Genomic DNA, 6651 nt, shown 5'->3' on the forward strand with positions numbered 1-6651 from the left:
AAAATTCAATTTCATCTGTTTTTAAAAGTCATGATCTTGGCTGTGGATTAAAATAAAATTTGAATATATCTCTATGGTTGCCAGAGACAAGCATCTATAGCGAACTACATCAAAATTTAGAAAAAATTTTTACCTTATTTTCTATTTGGCTTTTTATAGATGGTCATTCCTTTAAATCAAAACCAAAAATGGCATTTGAATCTTGGTAGTAAAGAAATATGAGCCAATAAATTACCCTATGGGATATGGTAATAGAATCAGGGGCAAAATTCTGGGCAATTTTCAACAAACGAAAGCAAAAGATGGTGACATCATTCAGTATTTAATTGTCCCAGAACAAAATGTTAACAATATATCAGAAATCATACTTTTTTCTGATGTAACAAATTTTATTTTTGGGGGGTTTTTATGCCCTTTGTTAGTCTCCTTTTCATGAATTAAATTTTTAATAGCTGGATTATAATTAGAATGGGTTAGGATTAAAAAGAGGGACCAATTATGTTCTCTTAATGGAGAATATTCAATACTAATATGTTTCATATTTCTTTATGTCAAATTATACACATTTAAAAAAGTCTTTAACAATATTTTACAGAGTAAGATTTAGTTACATTTAAAGTTTTTTCCAAGTCTTGGAAAGTGTAGGAAAAAGACTTTTAGATTACATATAAGACATGAATAGTTTACAAAGAAAAATAACTTAAAAAATAGGAAAATTACTTCAATGACTGGCACAAGACCCCCTCCCCCAAATCAAAATTAAATAAGGGGACATTATCAGTTTCACTTACTGATATTAAATTTAAACCTCAGTTCAAGCAAAGGTTTGCCTTTGAGAAGGCACTAGCACTGTCAATTTAAAAATAACTGATCAGTAAATTTAAGTCATTTGAGAAAATCAACCAAAAACACTACCAACTTTTACATTTCTGAGCAATCTACTACAAAAAAAGAAGTACATGTTTCAACAGAAGTGTGTTAGGCATGACTTTTAGGACAAATCTTTACAGTGTCAGTTGTGATAAAGACTGTAGACTAGGTTTTGTTTTTTTTTTTCTGCTTATGTTCTCAGATTCTTATGAATTTTAGCTGTTTTGAAATAACAATAAAATCCTCAGCTAGCCTGCTGCTTCCATCTTTAAAGCTGGGATTATCATGCTAGAGAAGCTCAGGACCAACATGTGAATTGAACTCAAGAAAGAATGAATTTTAAAGAGTCAAAGTGTAAATGATAATGATCTACCATTATTCCTGGAATAAAGGAATTTATAAATATACTTTGTCTTATTAAATCTAAAAATTAACTTTTCATTTATGGACAGCATGAGGGATTCATCACTCTCTCTAAAGCACCTAATTTGTATATACATGTCAGGAAATCTGCTGTTTCATTAAGGAAACTTCAGTTTCTTTTTTCTTTTTTTGAATGGGATTCTGGAAAAGAAATGGTCAGGAAAACAAAGCGTCCCAATATGAAAATAGTAACCTAAGACGCATCTTATAAATGCATGTGTTAGAAAATGCTGAGAACTAGTTATAACCTCAGCATGTGCTTTGCTTTCCGATTATTTTAGTGGGGAGAGGAGGTTCTTATTGTTCTCTCCAGTGGGATTTCATGCTTGGATTACTGTCCCATTTTACTCCATTAGTCCATACATTCTCTCTCTACCACCATCCTTACACCCTTAGCAGGAAAACCTGCAGGATAAATGAGTTGCAACCAAGAAACAAGTTTAAATATCCGAGTTTTCTCAGTCTCCCCATGCCCCTCCCCCACAAGCTAATGCCTATCTTCTTTGTTTCCTATGGCTGGTCTGCAAATACTTATGTACACATCAATTACCAAAGAGTCTTTTCACTAAAGGTCTCATTCCACTCCCCACCCCAGAGTAGTAGTAATAAATGAATATTTTTTAAAGTTTCACTCATGTGAAGCAGTAAAACAAAGAATACAATTGCAGTAAAAGGAATCATGCTTATTTACTACTTTAACAATGTGCTTTAAGTTACTAGGAAGATGAAAATTCTGATTTCTGACTTAGTAGTTGAAAGTTAAAAAAAAAAAATCAATTTCTCCAACCAGGAAAAAGTTTTCTTAAATAAAATATTGGTTATATAAATCTTTGAATTAGAGAAAACAGATGAAAATAGCTCAGGTTTTAGAGTTTTGGTTTGTCCAGATTATTTTGGAACTTTTTTTTATAACTGAAATTTACTCTAAAAAATTATTTTTCTACTGTATCATTTTCAAAATATAAAAATTACACAATATGTAAATTCCAATCTAAGGTCATTTTACAAACAATCATGTCTTCATATTTTAAATTTCTTAGGTATTTAAGGTTTATATAAATTATTAACTCTAATCTTCAGTATTTACACTATAAATTTAGTCTCTAAGCTTTAATTAATTTGTTCAAGTCAAAATAAACCATTTATAAGTTACTCTGGTTTCTGAGAAATAATTTTACACGAAAACTTCAAAAATAATTATCTATTAACCATATTAGTGAAATGTAGTTGAATTATACAAAATGTAAGCAAAATGTATTTTAATTTGTGAAGAAAAACTGTTTTAAGTCAGTTTTTAAAATTTGTTTTAGAGAGCTGCTCACATAACTTTGTTTTAGAATTATGGTACAAGGCAATTTATATTCCTTCAGTTAGTTGGTTTTTAGAGACTAAAAGGAACAAGTACAGAACTAAACAGTTTTTCCAAATGAACTTGAGGATAATATAACTTGACTACTAGCTAAGAGCTAACATTATAGAAAAAAACTTTGAACTCACTGACTTAAGCCAGTTCTCCCAAAATTTTAAAATATTTACTGGGGAATTACTGTTCTACTAGTTTAAAACCAAATCAAGTATTTTGTCAAGACTTAAAAAAAGAACAACTAAATTATCTGTGAACAAATTATTGTTATATTTCTAACTGGTACATTTCCTTTTCTTTAGATAATCAAAGAATTGGAAAGTCTGTTATGAAATCAGATATACCAAACACATTTATACTTCCCTCTTTTCTGTAGTGGTCAGAGGTCTGATTTTTAATTTATTTTTGAGACCAACTGCAACTTAAGTATAAAATTACAAGTGCATTGAAGAAACCACTACTTAGAATACACCACTGTAGCTGTTAGCTTTTTCATTTAATCAAATATGATCATTCGTTTGTTTTGTGTTTTTCCAAGCCAAATTCATATTTATATTTTCTCACCGTCTCCACCAAACGTTAGTAAAATTAAAACATTTCAGCTATAGAAATCGCTAATCCTTCAAGGTCGGTCTCAGCTCTTTGCTCTTAGGAAAGCTTCAAAGGAAACGTGGTCTCCGCATAGTTGATTTTACCCGGAATTTTTCGTTTGCTTTTTTGGGAGGGATTGTTTGGTTTTGCTTAAAACAACCCCGTGGACCACAAAGGGGGTTAGGAAAGGAGGGGGCAGAATGAGTCTATTTCTCTAGAAGCCCCGGAAAATTCAGGCACCTGGAGACGTGTTTTGCTGTTTTAACTAAAAAAGACGTATACATTCTAAGGTGTTGGAATCGAGCAGAGAAACGATGCGACTCCAGCTGCTGAGCACGGAGCAAACCTACGACCTCCGAGCGCTGGACGTTGGGGGAAGGGAAGGGACTCCGCGGGCAACACGAGGTCAAGGCTAGGGGCGGAATTCACACGCACACGCACAGCTCTTTTCCCCTCGTCCTCAGTTATCTCCCTATTTCCTCCTTGGGGGTTGGGGCTGGGGGCTCACAGTTAAAATGAGAGCAAGAAGACGGGCACTCAACCTCACCCCCTCAACAAGAACAAAACCAATGCGAGGGAGCAAAGGGTTATTTTCGCGCCACAAAAGATGGAAATCCAAGGGCTGTTCGGGGGCCAATGAATGGAAACCAGCAAACGGCTCCGGCGGAGGCAGCCGACGGTGATAGGCTCCCTCTGCCCACCAATCGGGTGAGAGAAGCCCCCCACCCCCTCCCCAGCCAGGGGCGGTGTCTCTCTCCACGCTGGTTGCTCAAACTCGGGCTCGGAGACCCCGCCCCGGAGCCGCGTTTGCGCGCCCCGCGCACGCGTCTCCCCGCCCCGCCCGGCCCGGCGCAGAGGCGGAGGGTTCAGCGAGCGCTCCTTGCGGTCTTTCCCCGTGGGTACCGAGCATCCCCGAGCTCCGAGGAGCCCCTGGCCCACACGAGACAGGCCGGAAGCGCGGCAGGGTGGCCAGACACGTTGCCTGGTGCGCCTCTGCGGGCAGGGGAAGGACGAGCTCAGGTGGGGCAATACCGCGAGGGGGGATGAGAGAGGCTCCCCTGCGCGGGCCCCCACGTCGAACCCGTCCACGCGGCTCCGCGCGGAGGGACGGAACCCGAGGCGGAGCCAGAAGGCGCTTGTCCCGCGGCAGGACTAGGGCGGACGGCTGGTCTAGGGCCTCCGAGGCGAGTAGCGGACGAGGAAGGATCTTTCCCAGCGCGAACTGGAAGGATCCCGCCCTCTTTCTCTCGGCAGAGCCAGGGGAAAAAGGAAACATCTCCCAGGGCACCATTTTTTATTAAAAAAAAAAAATAACTGAAGGCACATTCCGAAGAGAGGGCAGAGCCAGGTTACCACTTGTCACGCATCTGGTTTTAACAGATCAGAATCCAGGAGAGCTGCTCGAAGGAGCAAGAGTATGTTAAAAATACCTCCTATGAGGCCCAGGCGACGCGGCCGGCATTGCGTACCCACCCGCGTAAAGACTTCGGCTCTGGGCTGGTCTCAAAGGAAGCCGGCGGTTAGGGGTAGCAGCAAGAATGCCCCTTCCCCCTCCTCTACCTGCTAAGCAGTCGCTTGTAACCTGTGGATACAGCAGCGGTAAACGACCTTCTAAGCATGGTTTGTCTGCTTTAATATTACACTGACCCATAAGAAACATTTTTATTGCCTTCAGGTCAGGAGATCAGGAGGAGGTGCAGCTGTCCAAAGAGTAAACAGGTTGCAGTTGGAAAGACCCAACCGCATCAGAGTACACACAGTGAGTGGGGGGTCCTTCGTGGAGTTAACGTTAATTAGGAGTTGCAGTTGCTTCAGAAAGAACTTGGAGTAGCCCATACACACGGTTAATTTCTTGTGTGAGACTCATTAAGACTGGAGGTTAGATTAACCTTATTTTCATCCTTGAAAATCCACCGAAGATATTTTTACACTTGAAATGCCAGTAAAAAAAACAATTACCCATGCTCTTTTTACTCAGCCATTGATTATATATTTCTCCCTCAAATGCTTGTAAGATTCGAAGTGGAGTGGACTGTATTTACCTCGCTTTTTGATGTCTCAGCTTATATAAGTCGTGTATGTTTTTAAGGTCCTAGATGGAGTATCCAGTTTGTTATAATAATACACAGATTAAGTTCACAAGAGTCCCAGGAACATATTTCATCAAAACAGCACACACTTGTTTTAAATTCCAGCTGTTAGATTTGTTTGATAGTGACAGACAGGCATAGACTAGTATTTATGGAAAATAAACATTTTATCCCATGCTTTAGAAGTAGATATTTTCTTAGGTCTCAGTTTTAATAAGAGCAAGTACAGTCAACAATTCAGAATTCACCATTCAATTGATTCTTGAAAGCAAGCTGAACATATAAAATTGTTCTTAAGAAAAATTACTGAAATTTAAATGGTCAACAGACTCATAAGACTGAAAGAAAAGCAAATATTACTAAGTGAATGAAAAGCATATTTCTCCAAAGTTTTTGATCATATGCAACAGGTAAATGAAAAATAAATTCATAATTTGATATTTACATTTTTGAATACCACAGAAGTCATAAAGAATCCATATTTTCTTTCTTTTTTTTTTAGGACGAAGATTCTCTTTTCGAAAACATGAAAAGGAAAAATAAGATCTTTTTGAAAGTTAAACCTAACCACAAACTTAAAATTTCACCACCAAAATGTTCTCTGAAGATACAACTCATAATGCAGTTCTAAATATTACACAAGAACATGTTTGCCCCCTCCATATTGTAAAGTAAAAACACTAAATTAAATTAAATGTGAATGAAAATATTGTGAAAGTGAGTTTACGTTTAAAAAGTTGGATTTGCTTGGCAGGAAAGAAAAAAACCTGTTAGAAAGAACAGTTGCATTTAAAATGGATGATCTGACACCTTCCGGTTTCTTAACACAAAATTATAAGCTCCTTTTAAAAGAAAAAATGTAAATGCTCTTTATACCATGCAATAATTCCCACATATTTAAACAATAATCTGCCATTCCTCTTTCAATTGGAAAACATACAACTTTAAATGCGATATACGGGTTTGACCAAAAGAAATGAACTATATCGACTATCATAATTACTGAAGATGATTCAGTGCAAACAGTATTCTTCTCTATTACACAATACATTTTTCTAATAATAAGTATTAGGTCATTAAAGATTCTTGGTTATATTCCCATCCTACATATAATCGCACTTTTTAAAAATAAGCTTTCTTTCCCATGGAATACCTGTTAAAAATAAACCACAAGTATCCTGGTGCAAATAAAGCCTTTGAGTGGCGTACACAATCATTAAACCACACTTGGAGATTTCCAAAAGAACCCCGGCACTCATTTCCGTATTCCTCGTCCCCACTCTTCATTTTGTCGGCCCAGTAAGGCTCCACCGG

This window comes from Hippopotamus amphibius, chromosome 4, assembly GCF_030028045.1.
Source record: "Hippopotamus amphibius kiboko isolate mHipAmp2 chromosome 4, mHipAmp2.hap2, whole genome shotgun sequence".
Lineage (NCBI taxonomy): Eukaryota > Metazoa > Chordata > Mammalia > Artiodactyla > Hippopotamidae > Hippopotamus > Hippopotamus amphibius.